Source organism: Dendropsophus ebraccatus, chromosome 15 (assembly GCF_027789765.1).
Source record: "Dendropsophus ebraccatus isolate aDenEbr1 chromosome 15, aDenEbr1.pat, whole genome shotgun sequence".
Classification (NCBI taxonomy): Eukaryota; Metazoa; Chordata; class Amphibia; order Anura; family Hylidae; genus Dendropsophus; species Dendropsophus ebraccatus.
The window spans coordinates 65285918-65305510 of NC_091468.1; positions in this window are offsets into that span (position 1 = coordinate 65285918).

Genomic DNA, 19593 nt, shown 5'->3' on the forward strand with positions numbered 1-19593 from the left:
CAGTACTTATCCACAGATAAATCCTTGCACTCATGAAATTCCTATATTAATTGTTATTCGGCTTTACGTGTCCATTTGACAACACAGGTTCATATAGTGGTAGATAGAGAATCCATACTCTGTTGCTTGGGGCTGTCAGGGTGAGTTAACAACAACATGATTACCTATTCTGTCTGCTTCTATTCTTTATAGGAGCCAGGTCTGATGGTCAGATGACAGAGCGACATCTGCTGAGACCACAGTGGGGGAGCTGGACAGGACCAAAACACAGCTCAGGGGGTACAGTGCATTATATCTAATTTGGGGGCATGGTGCATTATATCTTGAGGGGGCACAGTGTATAATATCTCATTAGCGGGGGAGTACAGTGTATTATATGTCATAAGCGGAGAGTAGGGTGTATTATATCTCATTAGCAGGGGAGTAGGGTGTATTATATCTCATTAGCGGGGGAGTAGGGTGTATTATATCTCATTAGCAGGGAGTACAGTGTATTATATCTCATTAGCGGTGGAGTAGGGTGTATTATATCTCATTAGCGGGGGAGTAGGGTGTATTATATCTCATTAGCGGCAGAGTACAGTGTATTATATCTCATTAGTGGCAGAGTGCAGTGTATTATATCTCATTAGTGCGGGAGTACATTGTATAATATCTCATTAGCGGGGGAGTAGGGTGTATTATATCTCATTAGCGAGGGAGTAGGGTGTATTATATCTCATTAGTGGGGGAGTAGGATGTATTATATCTTTTTAGCGGGGGATTACGGTGTATTATATCTCATTACCGGCAGAGTACAGTGTATTATATCTCATTAGCGGCAAAGTACAGTGTATTATATCTCATTAGTGCGGGAGTACAGTGTATTATATCTCATTAGTGCGGGAGTACAGTGTATTATATCTCATTAGCGGAGGAGTAGGATGTATTATATCTCTTTAGCGGGGGATTACGGTGTATTATATCTCATTAGCGGGGGGAGCCTCATTTTAGAGTTTCCAAACAAAGGGCTAGCCAGATATCCCTCCGGGAAGGGCCCAGCCAAGGTACAGCAGTGTTATCGTTTGGCTTGTCTCCCTGAGATCAACGATCTGTTTCTCTTATTGCTCTACTAGGCATTGCTCCCACCTAGCCAGAATCCTGCTCCACACTGATGAGGGGCAACACCCTGAAACAGCTGTATGTGGATGGTTACCTGGCCTTGGTTTTTCCCTTGTCCTTACATTGACTTATAGTGCCACTTAATGTAGTGGTTTTGGTGGTTTCCCTATAGCAGCCACCCCATGGTTGGGTCCTTTCCGTAGGGATATCTGGCTAGTCCTGTGTTTTGAAACCCTTAAATGAGGCTCCACTGACTCTTTTTTGCATATTTGTATTTCCCAGGGAGCAATGCACCTAGGATTTCACTGCATTGAGCGCTTTAACCAGCAGCCAACAGTATTATCTTTAATTGGTCTCCCTGAGATCAGTGATCTGTTTCCCATACTAGTTAGTACAGGGCAGGGTGCTGCTAAGCTGGGTGAAAGAACTTTTTAGTGATGTCTTTTTGGACAGTTTGGATTCTTGCCATCCGCTGCTGGAACCCGTTCCACTGGGATGTTATTGTTAAAGGGGTATTCCCAAATTGAAAAGTTTTCCTCTATCTGTAGGAGCTGATTGATGAGGGTCGAACCACCGATACCGCGTCTGATCACAAAAACAGAGAAAAAATTTCCCCCCAAATGAATAGAGCTGAGCACATGTACAGCCAGCACTCCATTCATTTTCTAGGAGGCTCCAAACATTGCCAAACGTTCATCGGCAAATACCCAAAATGGACATATTATAATCCGCCATTGGTAACATTAAGGAATGTTTTATCAAACTTAGCACTTTTGGCAATGCTAAAAGCTGAAATCAATACCAAACTGTTATACTGAGGATACTTCAGGTTCGCTTTAAAATCCAATTCACATTTCAAAAATTACATCTCTCGAGCGTTGAGGACACATGTATAAGTAGTTCACTATAAGACTTTATTAGGTGCTCGTTGGGGTTTTATATTTTATCCATTCACTCTTTTCCCTGCTTTTTATGACTTTTATTTAAGGCCAAGAGCTTTGGCAACCTCCGCCATAGGTTATGAAAGTAAACCATTCCAAGTTTTTCTAGACTATATGCCAATAAAATTATCATGTTTTATACTCGGTGTAAGGGACCTTGGACGGGATGGCGGGGCCATGTGGAGAAACCATTTTGGGATTGGTAACTTAGACTAATTTTAAGGAACTATGAAATGCGATAGGGGAAGGTGTCCCTACTTGTGGTAAATGCTTGGATGAGCAGTTTTTTACATTTCATTTCAGTCTATGCTAGTTAGGAATTTTCCTAATATTTAAATATCTGACTGAACGTTAAGTAATGTTATTATCTTCTCCGTGACTCTATATGGTTGTCTGATGCTGAGGTATTGCAGGAGTCTGAACTTTCTCTCTTGTTGTTGAACATGCGCAGTGTACTGATGTTGAGTTTCCCTAAGGTTTGGCACAGAATGGTGCCATGACCCGGGTTGCCGAAACTGATGTTGGGCCTGCTGGTGGGTTCTGGTGTTTTGAAGGCTACTTGCACGATGACCAGGAGCGGTAACACCCATCCCTGGACATACGGCAACCGGACCTTGGTTAGGACTAAGGTGAGGTGCGAGGTGTAGGTGCAAGTGCGGCGGCAAAGATAATAGAGTCCCACTTTAAACAACTTTGAAACTTTACTTAGAAAAGGTTTCTTAGTGCAAAAGAGTTACAAACAGTGCTCAGGTACTTAGTGCAAAACTAATCAGCAATAATTCTCCAACAGGTAGATAGGTGAGTTGATATAAGGAAACAGTAAGGTAACAGGTGTCAGGGATAGGAGGGCCCTTGCCTAATGTACGAGGTACTCTGCCGGGATGTGGTGAAGTGTCTTTAGGATGTTTGAAGACTCCTCATACTCGCGTATGGATGAGTCTCAGTTATCTGACCTAATCGCCTTCTGCCCTACAGTGTCGGGTTTCCGTACTACTGGGGTAGTACGAGTCCCGGGTCTCTGCAATGGGTGGAGCTGGCTTGTAGTGTCCTTCCTACAAAGCTGAGCATCTTGTCAGTAGAGAGCGGCTATCTGGCACTGTGCTCTACTGCAGGTCCAGTGTTGAAGTTATCCATTCCTTTTCTCTAAGGTGGTCGACTGTCCTGTTTTAACTGTATTATCCACAACATAGGCAAGGATGAAGACTGCCTTGTCTCCAGTTTTCCCTAGAAGTCTTGTCTAGGAACTGATAGTGGTTGGGTAACTAGCTGTGAAAAAAAACATGTTTGCGCTCTTCTCTCTCTGTAACCAGACTAAAGAGACCAGATAGTGTGTTACAAAAACATAAGGTTATCTGCAGCTGTGCTGTGTGAGAGTGACATCTAGTGATTGGAGTAAGGAACAGCGACCTCCTTTCCTAATCTGTGACACTAGAGTGATGGACTTTTACCTAGGTGTAAGAAGAAAAGAAAAACACATAGTGGGACACTACAATGGTAGATTAGCTTTAGCTTTGGCTGTCCAGGTATGATGGGAATTGTAGTTCTGCAACAGCTGGAGAGCCAAGGTTCCCTCCCCCTGCCCTATATTGTTGCCATTTTCATGTCCCCAGCTGGGCCTGCTGCATGCAATGTTAACCTGACGCTGCAGCCAATGGCTGGCCTCCGCGGACATGCGCCCTACGTGCAGGAAGAGCAATATCTGGTTGCAGTGACATATTTATAGGTTATGTGATGTAATCGCAGCAGGCTTGGATGAGTACATTACATTGCATGGGTACAATAGTTGAGAATTATTTTTTTTTTCTATTTTAGGCTCGTTCTAGTCGTGTACAGATGACACATTCCCTTTAAAGCACGCATAATATCCTCCATGTTGTTTCATCTTCATCCAGATGTCCAGATCCAAGTTAACATAAAACAGAATTCATTTCCCGCGATAATGACAGAACAAGCAGTAACGCAAGAGGACTTCGTATGATTGTACTGTGGTGTGCAAGCAAATTAGTATGTTTGAAGACAAGACAAAAAGACGTCGTAAAAAAGTCACCCAGAAATATATGTTGTAGGAAAATTCCGCTTTTACTTTGGGACAATGTAAACTGATTATAGAGTATAAAGGTAATGCACAGTAATCTCAGCTACTAAGACCTCAACTAGGACAAGACAGGGATAGCTCTTACACTCAATGGGGGAGATTTATCAAACATGGTGCAAAGTGAAACTGGCTCAGTTGCCCCTAGCAACCAATCAGATTCCACCTTTCATTTTCCAAAGAGTCTGTGAGGAATGAAAGGTGGAATCTGATTGGTTGCTAGGGGCAACTGAGCCATTTTCACTTTACACCATGTTTGATAAATTTTCCCCTACGTGTTCATAGACCCAGCTCTGTTGCTGTCTATGCCAGTGGCTGTCAATTGCTAAAGGCAGCTGGCGCCTGCAAAGTATGTCTGGGCTTCTCAGATGGACCTTCCCTTTTTGAGAAGAGCAACTTTGCATGCCTTTTTTTTTTTTACCGAGGGAGCATTGTATGGCTTTTAAGTCTACCTACTCCAATTTGACATAAGTCAAAGCCATAAAGATGTGAAGGCCATTTCTGCTCCACTCTGGGAAGAAAAGATATGTAAAATAGCTCTCACACAACTTAGTCAAAGTGGTGTCCCTTCAAGACAGTGTTTCACTCCATCTACGATTCTTAGAACATTGACTGGGATTTATGCCAAACCAAGCATCTCACCAAAAGGAAAGACCTGAAGGTATACCACTTTGCCTGAGTGGTGAAGGAGCTATTTTGTATATCTTTTCCTTCTCATGGGGTCAGATAAGGTGAGCTAGGAAGCCAAACCATTGGGACTAATAACCCTTGCATCTGTGAAAGCCTCAGTTTATGCAAATATGTTACTGTTACCGCTACAGCGCCATCTATTGGAGATTGTGCTAAATATATTTATCATGTGAAGTCAAATTTTCATCCCATTTGGAGCAGTCGAATGCCGTTCAGAGGCCTAGGATGTAGCTAACCCTGTATACAATGTGGAATTTTTTTTTCCATGACATTTCGGCAGCTACAGAATCGTTCGTTGCTTCGGACCTTTCGGGCTTTCTGCATAGACATTATTTTAGTTGCAGTTGCATAGTTAGTCGTTTGTAAATGTGATGAGAACGATACTGTGTCCGGCCCGGCACGTTTTCCTGCTTCTGGAGAATAAAAAACTTGTCTGTATAGTAAAAATACGCAGAGAGTATCTGCCAACTGGATGTGCATTCCTGCCGCTCTCCCCGGAGTATAGAACACTGACAGTTCCAGCTCTGCGTCTGGCACCGTCATTCTCCATTTTCTTTGCACTCCACTTTCCTTTCCTTATGAGCCAAAAGAAACAGAGGGGAGGATGGGAGGACTGCAGTAGAAAGAGACGCAATCTCTTTTTTTACTGTGTTTTACACTTTTTTTTGTAACTCTGGGCAGCTGAATTGTGGCTTCTTGTAAAACAGTTAAAAATACCCCCCCCCCCCCCCCCGACTTCTAGTGTAATATAAGGGCATGCGGGTGTAAAAGACAGGCGGGTATCTATTGCTGTAGTATAATCCGTCTTGTTTCAGCTTGTCATAAGGGATGTTCATAATTAAAGGGGTTATCCAGCACTACAAAAACATGGCCACTTTCCCCCTACTGTTGTCTCCAGTGTGGGTGGGGTTTTGAAACTCAGTTCCATTGAATTAAATGGAGCTTAATTGCAAACCGCACCTGAACTGGAGACAACAGTAGGGGGGAAAGTGGCCATGTTTTTGTAGCGCTGGATAACCCCTTTAAGCGCTATCTTGTTTTATTTTTTTCTGCAATTCCATAATGGAGGAGACACATGGTACCTTTCATACATCAGTCTGTGCTTCCATAATGTAGGCAAATGCTTTTTTCCTCTAGTGTCAAAGAGGCGTTCCCAAGCTTCCCCTCCCACCCCTGACCCCGAATCAACTGGAAGCTGTGTCATTCCTTCCTGCGGCGCTGTTGTTGTGGTGACAGGAGTTGGCAGTGGTACTCTAGACAATTTTTTTTTAAATCAACTGGTTTCAGAAAGTTATACACAGTTGTAAATTACTTCTATTAAAAAATCTCCAGTCTTCCAGTACTTACCAGATGCTGTATGTCCTGCAGGAAGTGGTGTATTCTTTCCTGTCTGACACAGTGCTCTATGCTGCCACCTCTGTCCATGTCAGAAACTGTCCAGAGTAATAGCAAATCCCATAGTGAACTTCTCATTGCTTGAGACAGTTCCAGACATGGACAAAGGTGGCAGCAGAGATCACTGTGTCAGATGGTAAAGAATACACCACTTCCTGTAGAACATACAGCAGCTGATAAGTACTGGAAGACTTCAGACTTTTTTGTGGGAGTAATTTAAAAATCTATATAACTTTTTGACACCAACTGATTTAATTTAATTCTTTCTGGAGTACCCCTTTAATAAAATTTTATTAAAATGTTTAATTTAGAGGCACAAGTCACCTGCATCTACTCATGTGGATGAAACTACCCCTGCATGCAGTGACTAAAGGCCGTATTACACGTAGCGATTATCGCTCAAAGATTCGCTATAACGATCGTTCGCTAGCGATAACCAGTGATTTTGTAGCAAACGGTTCTGAGGTTATTACATTCACTGTTTACCGTTTTTACGTCGTTATATGGTCGTTAATCGTTCCTCAGGATGACCCACACGACATGTTTTTTTGGCGAACGACTTATTACACGAACAAATATGCGAACGATCGGCAAACTGCCAACAACATTTTTTCAATGTTGAAAGACCTAAATGAACGATTTTTTATTCGTCGTTTCATCGTTGGGTGTTATTACACGGACAGATAATCGTTTATTTCTATCGTTTTAGCAAATTTTTAAACGATAATCGTTAGTGCCTTATTAACCACACTATGTTACTGATATTGGAGCATCATCATGCAGCCACTGGTCACTACCTGTGGGAGTGGAATTATCCTTGCGATGATGCTGGACACAAGGAAAATACAACTTTTTCTCCTCCCAGCTGAATACTTGTTTTTTTTGCTTTTTTTGGTACATTAGTAAAATCTGAGTATAGATGATTAGAATTCTCTATTTTTTTTTTCAATCTATCTATATCAGAGATATTACATGGACCCATTTTACTTGGCAACTACCTGTAGAAAGTAACTATAAGGTTACAAACCCACTTGGCGGGTCTGCAGCGAGTCTCCATGCTGCGTTTTTGCAGCGAGACTCGCTGCAGATCCCGGCCCTATACTTTTAATGGCAGACAAACACGCAGCAGGGATGTGCATCCCTGCTGAGAGTTTGTCTGCAGCCCGCCCCATTAACCCCCCGGCCGCCGGAGCTGATACTTCACCTGATCCCGGCGGTTCCCGATGTCTTCAGCAAGCCGGAGCGGGGACCAGGTGAAGTATATGCTCCAGCCAGCCGCCCAATCGCCCCCCCCGCAGCCCCGGCCGCCCGATCGCCCCCCCCGCAGCCTCGGCCGCCCGATTGCCCCCCCGCAGCACCGATCGCACGCCCCCCCCCCCGCCTCACCGATCGCTTACACGCCCCCCTGCAGCCCCGGCCGCTCCATCGGGGGGGCGTGCGATTGGTGCTGCAGGGGGGGGCGTGCGATCGGTGCTGCGGGGGGGCGGCCGGGGCTGCGGGGGGGCGATCGGGCGGCCGGGGCTGCGGGGGGCTGGCTGGAGCATATACTTCACCTGGTCCCCGCTCCGGCTTGCTGAAGACATCGGGAACCGCCGGAGCCGGGATCAGGTGAAGTATCAGCTCCGGCGGCCGGGGGGTTAATGGGGTGGGCTGCAGACAAACTCGCAGCAGGGATGTACATCCCTGCTGCGTGTTTGTCTGCCATTAAAAGTATAGGGCCGGGATCTGCAGCGAGTCTCGCTGCAAAAACGCACCATGGAGACTCGCTGCAGACCCGCCAAGTGGGTTTGTAACCTAAAGGAGATAGATCGATAGTGGACCCACTGCATTTTGGCATAGCCTCTAAGGAATTATCCATTCCCAAGGTCAGAGCAGGAGGAAATTCTTACAGAATGAGGAATCAGGCTCAGGGTCGGGGTAGGCAGCACAATCATAAGTCAAGTGAATCCAGAAAAACGTAACAAGGAAAGAACTTTGCAGATTACTGGAAACAAATGAACCTATTACTTAGGGATAGAGAAGAGCCTGAAGGAGTCTCTGGCCCTTTAGGAGATTAAGTACAGTATACACAGACCAAGGCAGAAGCTGGAGCAGGGTAGAAAGGGGCAATGGGGACAGAGTAAGGGTAGTATTACACGGCCCGATAATCGCTTAGTGAGGGCTGCAGGGACATAGTTACCGATGTCCTTGCAGCCCTTGTTTAAACACTATACATTACCTAGCATGTTGCAGGTCTTCTCCTGCGCTCCTTCTTCCTCCCGGTTCCGCGTGCAGCAGCAGCTTCGGTGCGGCCTGTCTGAGCTGACAGGCTGCTCAGCCAATCATTGTCTGTAGCAGTCCTGGCCAGTGATTGGCTGAGCGGTCTGTCAGCTAAGACAGGCCGCACCGAAGCTGCTGCTGCACGCGGAACCGTGATGAAGATGGAGCAGAGGAGAAGCCCTGCAACATGCTAGGAAAGGAACAGCATCATCAGAAAATAAACTACTGTTTAAAGGGTTATTCCCACCTCCCTTTCTACCTTGGACATTGCTTGAAGATTGCTCCACTTCCTGGTTTCCTCAGTGGGCGGGCTGCTTCACTGTGATTGGTCCTCTTCACCAGCAGCACTAGAGCTGGCATCATGGCTGCTGGCCTGTGCTCTGCTGTTCTGTGCTTAGCTCAGCTACACCAACTCTGACAGTTCAATGGAGCTGTCAGTGTGATAGATTACTGCAGATAAAAGGGGTTATCCAGCTTCAGAAAACTATGGCCACTTTTTTCCAGAGACAGCACCACTCTTGTCTCAAGTTCAGTTGTGGTTTACAATTAAACTAGATTCACTTTAATGGAACTGATTTGCAAAAACAACAACCAAACTGGAGACAAGAGTCGTGTTATCTCTGGAAGAAAGTGACCCAGTTTTTCTAAAGCTGGATAACCCCTTTAATCTAACCCCCCTGGGCAAACTTTCTGTTCTTCTCTACATTTTGCTGCTACGTCACATCTCAAGCCGCAGCTCAGACCAGGAAGCTGCTGCGGGATAGAAGAACGGGTCGGCGCGATCCAGGACCCGGCGCTGGAACCGGGGAGGTAAGTGACCGGCGGCCTCTATTTTCACCCCTTCCCCCTCCATACTCTAAAAATAACACCAGCCCGGAGTACCTCTTTAAAGGTTTAGCAATGTACCGTGCTAGTGTATTAGACCCTTCAGTTCTATAGGAAAACAATTCGTATTCTTCTAAAGCTTCGTTTGTACAACCAAGTGACAAAAAACTTGAGCTCTTCTTTTCCAGCTGTGCATACAACGCTCGTCCACGCTGACTTTCCATAGTAGGTTTATAAATTAAAGCTCAAAATGTGTCTCCAGTAATAGAAATTAAAATAATATAAAAATAAAAAACCTCGAAGAGCTTGTGGAAATATTGCGTGTTTGCCAATAACGTCAATGAAGAATGAGTGAAAGTTCAGGAAAGTTGTGCGGACTATGCCAAGAATAATCACTGAACTATTTTTTTTAGAGAACCTTATGTGGCACTAAAATAAAAAAAAAAAAAGTAAAAAAAAAAAATCTAAAAATGGTATAAAAGCAAAAATAACAAAAAGTTATAAAATCTTCCACCGTATAATTACTACAAATAATCGGACACATTTTAAGAGCTATAGGTATCATCCTTTCATGACTGTGTGTAGCAGTGCCTCCCACCCTAGGCCGATTTTACCTACTGCTGACTGAGGCAAAAATTGGCTCCCTGCCCCCAACTGCAAATCATAAGAAAAGGTTTGTGTGCAAAAAATCTGTGGCATAAAACAGTACCAGCAAAGTTGACTATATATCTCTATATAATAGTAATACAGTTGCCAAATAATACCACTATACAAGGTACAAATGCCAACATGATATGAAGACAAAAAAGATACCTTTACACCATGAGCAGATATCACCACCACTTAGTGACTATATATATATTATAATAAAGCCCAGTAACCCATGGCCAATATTACCAATGATATCACAATATGAGAGACAAATAATACCGCCACATCCTGACCACACACTACCACTGCCTAATGACGGGAAAATACCACCAAAAACACAATACACAGACCAAAATTACACCAATATAGTGACAGTATAGAGATTACAGTACAGTTACATCCAGTGACTAAAGACTGTATTATACGATATGATATTGAGGAGGAAGCAAGTACCGACCTGTCAGGTCAGCGCTTGCTTCCTCCTCATTCTCTGCTCGCTGTCTGTGCTATTACATGCAGCAGGGAGGAGCAGGAGGGTCTACATAGATGATTCTTACATAGTGCAGGTGGCCCATTGAAGAGAGCGCCGGCCTGCTACAGCCACTCCTATTACAGGGAGCGAGGCACAGCAGAACACTGATTGGCTGAGCGAGACTTCTAGCCGGGAACCACCGAAGCAAGCCGGATCGCGGAGCAGGTAATGTATAAGCTCTGTCCAGTGTGGGGTTAACGAGGCGGTCTCCTGACATACTCGCAGCGGGATGTCAATGTCTGCCCATAGACATTACAGGGCAGGGATCCACAGCGGATCTCGCTGCGAATTCGCAGAGAGAAATTATGTGCGTTTGTACCCTTAGTCAAGATTTTCCTTATCATGATTTTGAGAAAGGGTGGTATTACATGGGGTGATTTTTCATTGATTAATGATAAACAATCTCAAACAACCGCTACGACAAACGATCTTAAAGTATCTTCATTGTTCTCTTATGGAGAGGGGAGGGGTGGAGGGAGATGAGGCACCAAAACAGGACAACAAAGAGTTAATTTACAGCTACATCACCGGGCTATCTCCTCTGACAGTCAGTAATGACATCTCTGACCTCTGAATACTGGCTTTCACGCAGGTCCCGCTGTGAAATCCTTTGTTTTCTGCTCTCTGCTGGCGACTAATCTCCCTCCTCCCTCCTTCCCTCCTCATAAGTTACACAGGGCCTGACTGATGTAAACGAGTCGAGATTTACTGATAATGAGCAGTGAATGAGAGAGAGGGGGGGGGGGGGGGAAACCTTGGGAAATTCTTTTTGAATGCAGATAATGGCATATTTGCCTAATAAACCCAATTACAAATTTTCTTAAAACTATTACACAGGCCGATGATCATTACTTACTGCTGGCTGATAGACCGACTGAACAACGTTATTACATTCAACGATGTTCGAACGACTTGTGAAGATCAACGATAAAAATAGGTCCAGATTTCATCAAACGATTAACGATTTCTCATTGTTGATTGGTCGATTATAGTTTAAATCTGAATGATCTAACAATTTTTCGAATGATAATCAATCGTCCCGTGTGATACAGCCCAAAGATCTATATGAATCAGTACGTAGGATGAATTTATTTAGGTTTTTTACAGACAGAAACTTTGAATATGCCGGGAGGAAAGCCAGTGGTGGTCAGTTCTTTGGGCTTCAGTGTCAGAGATAATTTTACTAGAGATGAAAGAATGTTAGAAATACTAGACATACCTTATGATGTAAATCAAGATGCCATACATACAGATGAGGTCTTTAGAGGAGGCGTCTCATCCAGCTTCAATCCCCCCATAATGGCGGGTGGCTCAATACTGGCACTTATGGAAAGTGTTGGGGAGGGGGGGCATAAATGCTTTGATCTATCGTGAAGTTAGTATGAATTTGTCATCTCTAGAAAAAAGATCTCTTCAATGGTTAAAGTGCCTCCATGACTCGATTCCGTCAGATAAGGGGAAAACATAGTGGTATTATCCAATCACATTTAAAGGACACCTGTGACTTTTTGAAATATATACAGGAGATTACTTGGGGCCCTGGCCTCTCTCTGGTCAGTATTGATTTAGAGAGCCTGGACGGAGGTCCGGGCTCTCGGCAGTCAAAAAGACCACACATATATGACGTCTGCTTTTAAAAATTACATCTGTGATGCGGGCGTATATCGTATACTTTCAAGCGAACGCATCAAAACTACGTGCGTATATTCGCGGTTCGCACTATGGACGGATTCATATGCAGTGTGAACATAGCCTCACAGTGAATAGTATTTACAAGAAATGGGGGTGGCCATGGGGTCATCTGGTGCCCCAACTTTGAAAAAAAACTCATTATTTATACTACTGACAACCCCTACATTAGTAAGATCCATACTTATTATAGGTATATAGATGACGTCTTCATTGCATGGGCAGGAAGCCTAGAGGAGTTTACAAGCTTTATGCAGCATATCAATAATAATCCATGAACATGGCCTTTATGAGTAATCGGAGAAGCAATAACCTGGACGTTTTGGATGGGTAATACATACTAAGGGGTATAGGAAGTCCATGGCAGTTACTACATTACTCGTAGGGCCAGACTTAGGGCCCTATTATACAGACTATTGTGCCCCAAATCGTTAAACTGTTCAAATTAAAGGGATAATCTTTCCCTGTGTATGTGGACAAGGAGGATTTGTTAGTGTGTGATCACTACCCCCCTATATGGAGCACAAGGTGTAATGGTAGTATGACCATGAATAAGATCACCAGGAGTAGTCACAATGCACTGACTCTTGTATATGTCAGGTGCTTTATTTTTGGAGAAGCAATAAAGATTTAAGGATTGCTTACACACTCATGGAATTGGAAACTTTGAAACTTTTCCTGTCTTATCCTCGCCAAGGATGGAACAGTCTGGAGCTGGATTGTGTATGCACTTAATATTATAAGCTGCAGGTTTTCTGCACACACACCTATAATTTTCAGTAGGCCTGTATGGGGGATGACGTTCTCAGACTCCTGACAGTTATGGTACCTGTTACTAGGCAGCATGTTGTATCAATGGAAAGTCTACCAGGGCCTTTCTTGTGAACGTCCCTCTTCTTTATCGGCCTTTTTGTGTAAGAGAGGTCACATATCGACTGCTCTTTAGGATGATTGCCATACATCTATAGTATAACTATAACCTTTCTGCTGTTCATCAAATAAACAATATGATCCTCAGGAAAAATTCCTTCCATATAAGGTCATGGAAAAACGGTTAAGAACACTTATATCATCAACGTAAATGTCATGTTCCAAAAAGAAGAGATTATGGCTCCATATTAGCAAATAAATGGTAAAAGTTCCATGACTCCTATACATTATGTAGATTCCCCCAGTTATTTATTATCTCCAAAGGACGTTTGTTGGCTAAAAATATCTACAATATAAAACTATGAGTAACGGAACAGCTTAGTGTATATTGATGCATCGTCCATGGCCATCAATGATCAACACTCCGAAGAGAGAAGAGAGGGCCTCATAGGGTAAAACACAAAACTGGTGGTTTCAAGTATTATACTCATCTCAATACAACATCTAGAATGATGACTTGCAGCGGAAATCTCGCTACGAGGTAAGGTCCTGGTAGGTCCCTGTGAATACATACTCACTGCGGTCTGGCCCACACTTTTGCATAGGGGCCTTTAGCTACATCCCTGGGGGTTATACTCAGATCACCACTCAGCACCTATCCTTAGGGGTCTGATTGCTGAAACCTAATGAGAACAGGGGTCTATTATACACACTGCTGCTGTTTTACGCTATTTTTGGCCGTCTTTTAGCTAAACCAGGGTGGCAATGTGCACACCAACAACCCCCCCCCTCCCCAGCCTCATCCAGACACAGACCCTGTTCTCAAGATCAGCGTGGGGCTCAATAGTCAGGACACCACAGTCACCTAGGCATAGGCTATGTTCCCAACACATTTTTTCTTGTCCGCTTATAGTTTTTTAAAACGACAGACATCATTTGGCTGTTTGGCCGCCCGTCGGTGCAGTGATGGCTGTTGGTCCATTATTCTAGTTCAGGTGGACTGATCGCCGTTCGTCTTTTATTGAAAGGTCCATTGAATTTAACAGTAAAGATGGAGAAAGGACGGTGAAAAAAGAAAAGCTGTGCGAACAACCCAAAAATAACGTCCGGTGTTTGCAAAAGACGTCCGAAAATAATTATCATGATCATTATTTTAACGTCCGTGCAGACAACGCTCGTTATTTAATATACTGTGCGCATCGGACATCCTTCATTCCATTGACTTCAATGCATTGCAAAGTCAATAAAATTGCTGCAAGAACAGACCTTTTTAACCCCTTCACGTCAACAATACGTAGATAGACGTTACTGCTGCACATTGCAAGTGCAGCAGGAACGTATATGCACGTTCCTGACTTCAGGGGCTTTTGATGTGTGCAGGACCGCTCCAGTGAGAGCGGTCCCGCACAGATCAGTGTCCTGGGAGCCAAGGACAATGACAGGCAGCTGCGATCCCGCAGCTGCTTGCCATTAACCCCTTAAACACCACAATCTATAGCGATCGCAGCATTTAAGGTACTCAGTGACAGAACAAGCATCTGTCACTGAGTGATCGGTCACTTACCTCCGTCCTGTCGGTTCGGCCATCTATGTATAGAGTCTGCTCTCAGGCAGGCTCTATGTATAGATCGCTGATAACACTGATCTATGCTATGGCATGTTTTAAAGTGTTTTAAAAAAAAGTGTAATAAAAAAAGTTTTTAAAAGTATTAAAAAAAACTTATAACCCCCCAGCCCAGCCCTGTAGGTAGAAAAATAAAAGCGCTCTGGCTCTTAGAAGGCGGGGAGGAACATTGCATTAACTTGACCCGGACATCCGGCCATCAATGGGCTCGATCTTGAAGGGGTTAAATTTTAAAAGTGGACGCCTTTTCACTTTTTTTTTTTTAACTTAGTAAGAACATAGCCATAAAATAACCTTGGAATAATCCCTTTACCAATCCTCTGATATCAATCATTTGAAGAAACTACGCTAGACAAGTAGTAAAGGTGGCGTTTTGTGTAGATGCAGCTGTAGGCCGCCGGCCTGTATTAGCAGCTTTACTCTACCTTTCCATCGCACAATCTCATACTAAAGTGTATTTAGTTCTGGATGATCTCTGAGGAGCTCAGTTGTGTCCAGTCCCAAATAAAACTTGTTGTTTCTAGGGAGGAGATTTACTGCCATCTAGTGGTGGATCATGAGACTATCTGGTAAGTAGATTAGTCTATTACTAAAGACAAGAAAAAGGGAGGAAAAAAGGACGAACTTGGGTGTATCGAGCAAATTTCATTCATCAAGCAAAACTACCCAGAAAGGTCAGTACAGAAGAATATTTGTTTAAAGGGGTTATCCAGCGCTACAAAAACATGGCCACTTTCTTCAGAGACAGCACCGCTTTTGTCTCCAGTTTGTTGTCTAGCATCCTTACAGCACATCTCTGACTCCACATTTGTTACGGTGTTTAGAAATGATGACAGTGACCCTATTAATTCCTCAGAAGAGATTGTAAACATTTTCAATTTATATTAGGCCAGTCTTTAACCCTTTAACAACCAAGGGCGTAAATGAACACCCTTGTGTCATTAAGGGCGTGCAGAGGGGGGCCGCGCGGCGACCCCGCTCTGAACCGCTGCAATCGTGAGTGCTATATGCAGCTCGGGACCGCGGCAATAAGGGGTCATGGTCCGATTGCTGTGCCCACTAATTATCCTTTTAAATGCAGCTGTCAAAGTTGACAGCTGCATTTAAAATGTTTATTGTCCCCCTCCCTGGTGTCTAGTGGGGGGATCGCCCACCCGCAATGTGATTGTGGAGGAGCGATCTGTGCCGTAATGGCGCTGATCCCAGCTCGGCATTCTATCAATCTCGGCTGCAGCAGCCGAAAGCAATAGAGTATCTATCTCATTGATCTATGCAGTATAACTATACTATATCTATATATCTGTACTGCATAGATCTCTATGAGAGATCAGAGCAGTCATACTAGAAGTCGCCTTGGGGAATTAACCCTAACCCCAGGGGGGAATAACCCTAACCCCAGGGGGGAATAACCCTAACCCCAGGGGGAATAACCCTCACACCAGAGGGAATTAACCCTCACACCAGGGGGGAATAACCCTAACCCCAGGGGGGAATAACCCTAACCCCAGGGGTAATAACCCTCACACCAGAGGGAATTAACCCTCACACCAGGGGGGAATAACCCTAACCCCAGGGGGGAATAACCCTAACCCCAGGGGGAATAACCCTCACACCAGGGGGGAATAACCCTAACCCCAGGGGGGAATAACCCTAACCCCAGGGGGGAATAACCCTAACCCCAGGGGGGAATAACCCTAACCCCAGGAGGGAATAATCCTAACCCCAGGGGGGAATAATCCTCACACCAGGGGGAATAACCCTAATCCCTGGGGGAATGACCCTAACCCCAGGGGGGCTTCTAGTAAGTGTGTAAAAAATAAATAAATGTGGTTTTTTTTAAATTAATAATCCCTCCCCTAATAAAAGTTTCAATCACCCCCTTTCTCCATTTTATAAATAAAAATAAATAAAGAAACATGTTTGCTATCGCCGCGTGCGTAATAGCCCGATCTATTAATTTATCACATTCCTGAACTCGCACGGTAAACGGCGTAAGCGTTAAAAAAATTCCAAAGTGCAAAATTGCGCATTTACTCCAGAAAAATTGTTATAAAAAGCGATCAAAAAGTCGCATATGCGCAATCAAGGTACCGATAGAAAGAACACATCATGACAAAAAAAAAATTACACTTCACACAGCCCCAAAGACCAAAGGATAAAAGCGCTATAAGCCTTGTAATAGAGTAATTTTCATTTTTTAAAGTGACTCTGTACCCACAATCTGACACCCCCCCCCCCCAAAACCACTTGTTCCTTCGGATAGCTGCTTTTAATCCAAGATCTGTCCTGGGGTCCGTTCCGCAGGTGATGCAGTTATTGTCCTAAAAAGCAACTTTTAAACTTGCAGCCCCGTGTCAAATTGTCGTGGCCTAGAGTGCCTGTGCATTAGTCTGGCACACCCTCTCTGTCCCTCCTCATCATTAGGAATGCTTCAGGCAGATTACCTCCTATTCCCCACCTGTGTCAGCCCGGCGCATGGGCTGGATCATTAAGCACCTGTGCAATGTTCAGACAGCAGTAAATGTTTCAGTGGCATTCCTAATGATGAAGAGGGTGGGGAGGAAGGACAGAGGGGTGGTGCAAAGTTAGGGCACAGATACTCCCTTTTGGCACGGGGCTGCAAGTTGCAAGTTGTTTTTTAGGACAATAACTGAATCATCTGCCGAACGGACCCCAGGACAGATCTTGGATTAAAGCAGCTATCCGAAGGTACAAGTGGTGTGGGGGGGGGGGGGGGGGTCAGATTGTGGGTACAGAGTCGCTTTAAAAGCCCTCAAATAAAATAAAAGTTACACAAGTTACATATTGTTGTAATTGTAACAACTTGAGGAACATGGATAACAAGTCAGTTTTACCCCAGGGCAAACGGCTTAAACACGAAACCCCCCAAATTAAAAAAATGTGTTGTTGTTTTTTCAATTTCACCACACATTTGATTTTTTTCCTGGTTTCGCAGTGTACTTTATGCAGAAATTCAGCCCGTCATTGCAAAGTTCAATTAGTGGTGCAAAAAATAAGGGGTCATGTGGGTCTCTAGGTGAAAAAATGTGAGTGCTATGGCCTTTTAAGCACAAGGAGGAAAAAAATGAAAGCCCAACAATGGAAATTGGCCCGGTCCTTAAGGGGTTAAAAGGCTAATTAGCAACCGGATTGTGCCCGCTGATTGCCACGGTCCAGTGCTGCAGATAGCTTCCGGGATCGTGATGGTTCAGAGCAAGGTCGCCACGTGGCCCCCCTCTGAACACCCTTAACAATACCAGGGTGTACATTTACGCCCTTAGTCGTTAAGGAGAAGTCCCACGGAAGGACACAAAGTGCAGGCAGGTTGGTGGGGGCAGGAAAATAAACAACTGAACTCACCCGTCCTCGTGCCTCTGATATGCCGCTGCCCGCGTCCCGTTCACATCAGCCGACTGTCATCTTCACTTACCTGGTTTCTCCAGCTGAAACTTCATGACCCGGCTGAACGATCACCCCCTCTGCCAGTCATAGACTGGGGTGGTGTCCACTCAGTGGCAGCTAGCAGAGCTGCAAGTCAATGACTGATGTGAACCATTGGCGGCATGAGGACAGGTGAGTTCAGTCGTTTAACCTTTTCCTGCCCCCTCTAGCCTGCCTGCAGTTTTTGTACTTCTCCTTCTCCTTTTTTTTCCTCTCTGCCCCCTTCCTTTCTTTCTAGAAATGGGGAGGGGGGGCAATTTGTGATAATCCACAATATCAGAGACACCGACTGTGACTTGGTCCCGCCCCCACACATCTCGGAATTTTCACTTCTAAGACGTGAAATCCAAAAAAGTGAGTGTCGAGGAAAAGAAGGCGTCAGCTATCTTGGGCTCCCCAGCCAACCCCTTTAACACTTCAGGAGTTGGAAATGGCACTCAGTGCTGGGCCTAATGGCAAATCCTCAGGTGTGGATGGAAGAAAATCATCCACTATGGGCAATATGCCAGCAGGAGGTAAAGACTACTATAGGACCCATTATAGAACAAAGACAACCTGGGACAGGCGACCACCCTCGTGGGGCAAAAAGTCGACTAAAGCTGAAGGGTGTTGTCATACCCATTATTTCTCACCACGCGCTATCTGCCAAATATTGCACATGTGAATGTTGTATCATGTATGATAGTTGTACATGTGGTAGTGTAGATTTTTGTAATTTATTTTATTGAATCTGACCCCAGAGCTCAGGAACATGGCAGAATTTTTGGCCATGTTTTCTACATTTTCCATTTCACTATCTATATTATAAAATAATCCGGAGATCTTCAGTTTTGTTCACTTCAGTTAAAGATCCCAATGCACTTTATACTTAAAGGGGTACTCCGGGTGGGGGTTATTTTTAGGGTATGGCTGAGAAAGGGGTGGAAATAGAGGCCGCTGGTCACTTACCTCTACGGTTTAAGCGCCAGGCCCAAGATCCCGCTATGACCGCTGAATGGCTGAGTTGCCTTGAGACGTCACGTCTCCAGCCGCAGCTCAGACCAGGAAGCAGCGGCCGGATGTGAGAATGGGGCAGCACAATCCGGGACCCGGCGCTGGAACCGGGGAGGTGAGTGACCGGCGGCCTCTATTTCCACCCATACCCTAAAAGTAAACCCCGCCCGGAGTACCCCTTTCAGCCGGTGATATCTGTCACCACTATAGGTGTATGGGTGTCTCCTGATCACTAGATCATCCGGGCAGCCCACAGAACATAGCAGCGGTCTGCACGGAGCAACAACAGCATATTGTTGCTATAGTGATAATTTACCATCCAACATGTTGAAAGAGTGACTCTGTATCCACCAACCCACCATACCATTAGTACCATCCATTTGATGAGAGTAAATCCTTACCGGTCGTGTCCTTTAAAATGTGCCCGATATCTTGGTTGGAGCAAAAAGATATTTTAAACTTGCAGCACTGTCTCATACTGGCGTGGCCT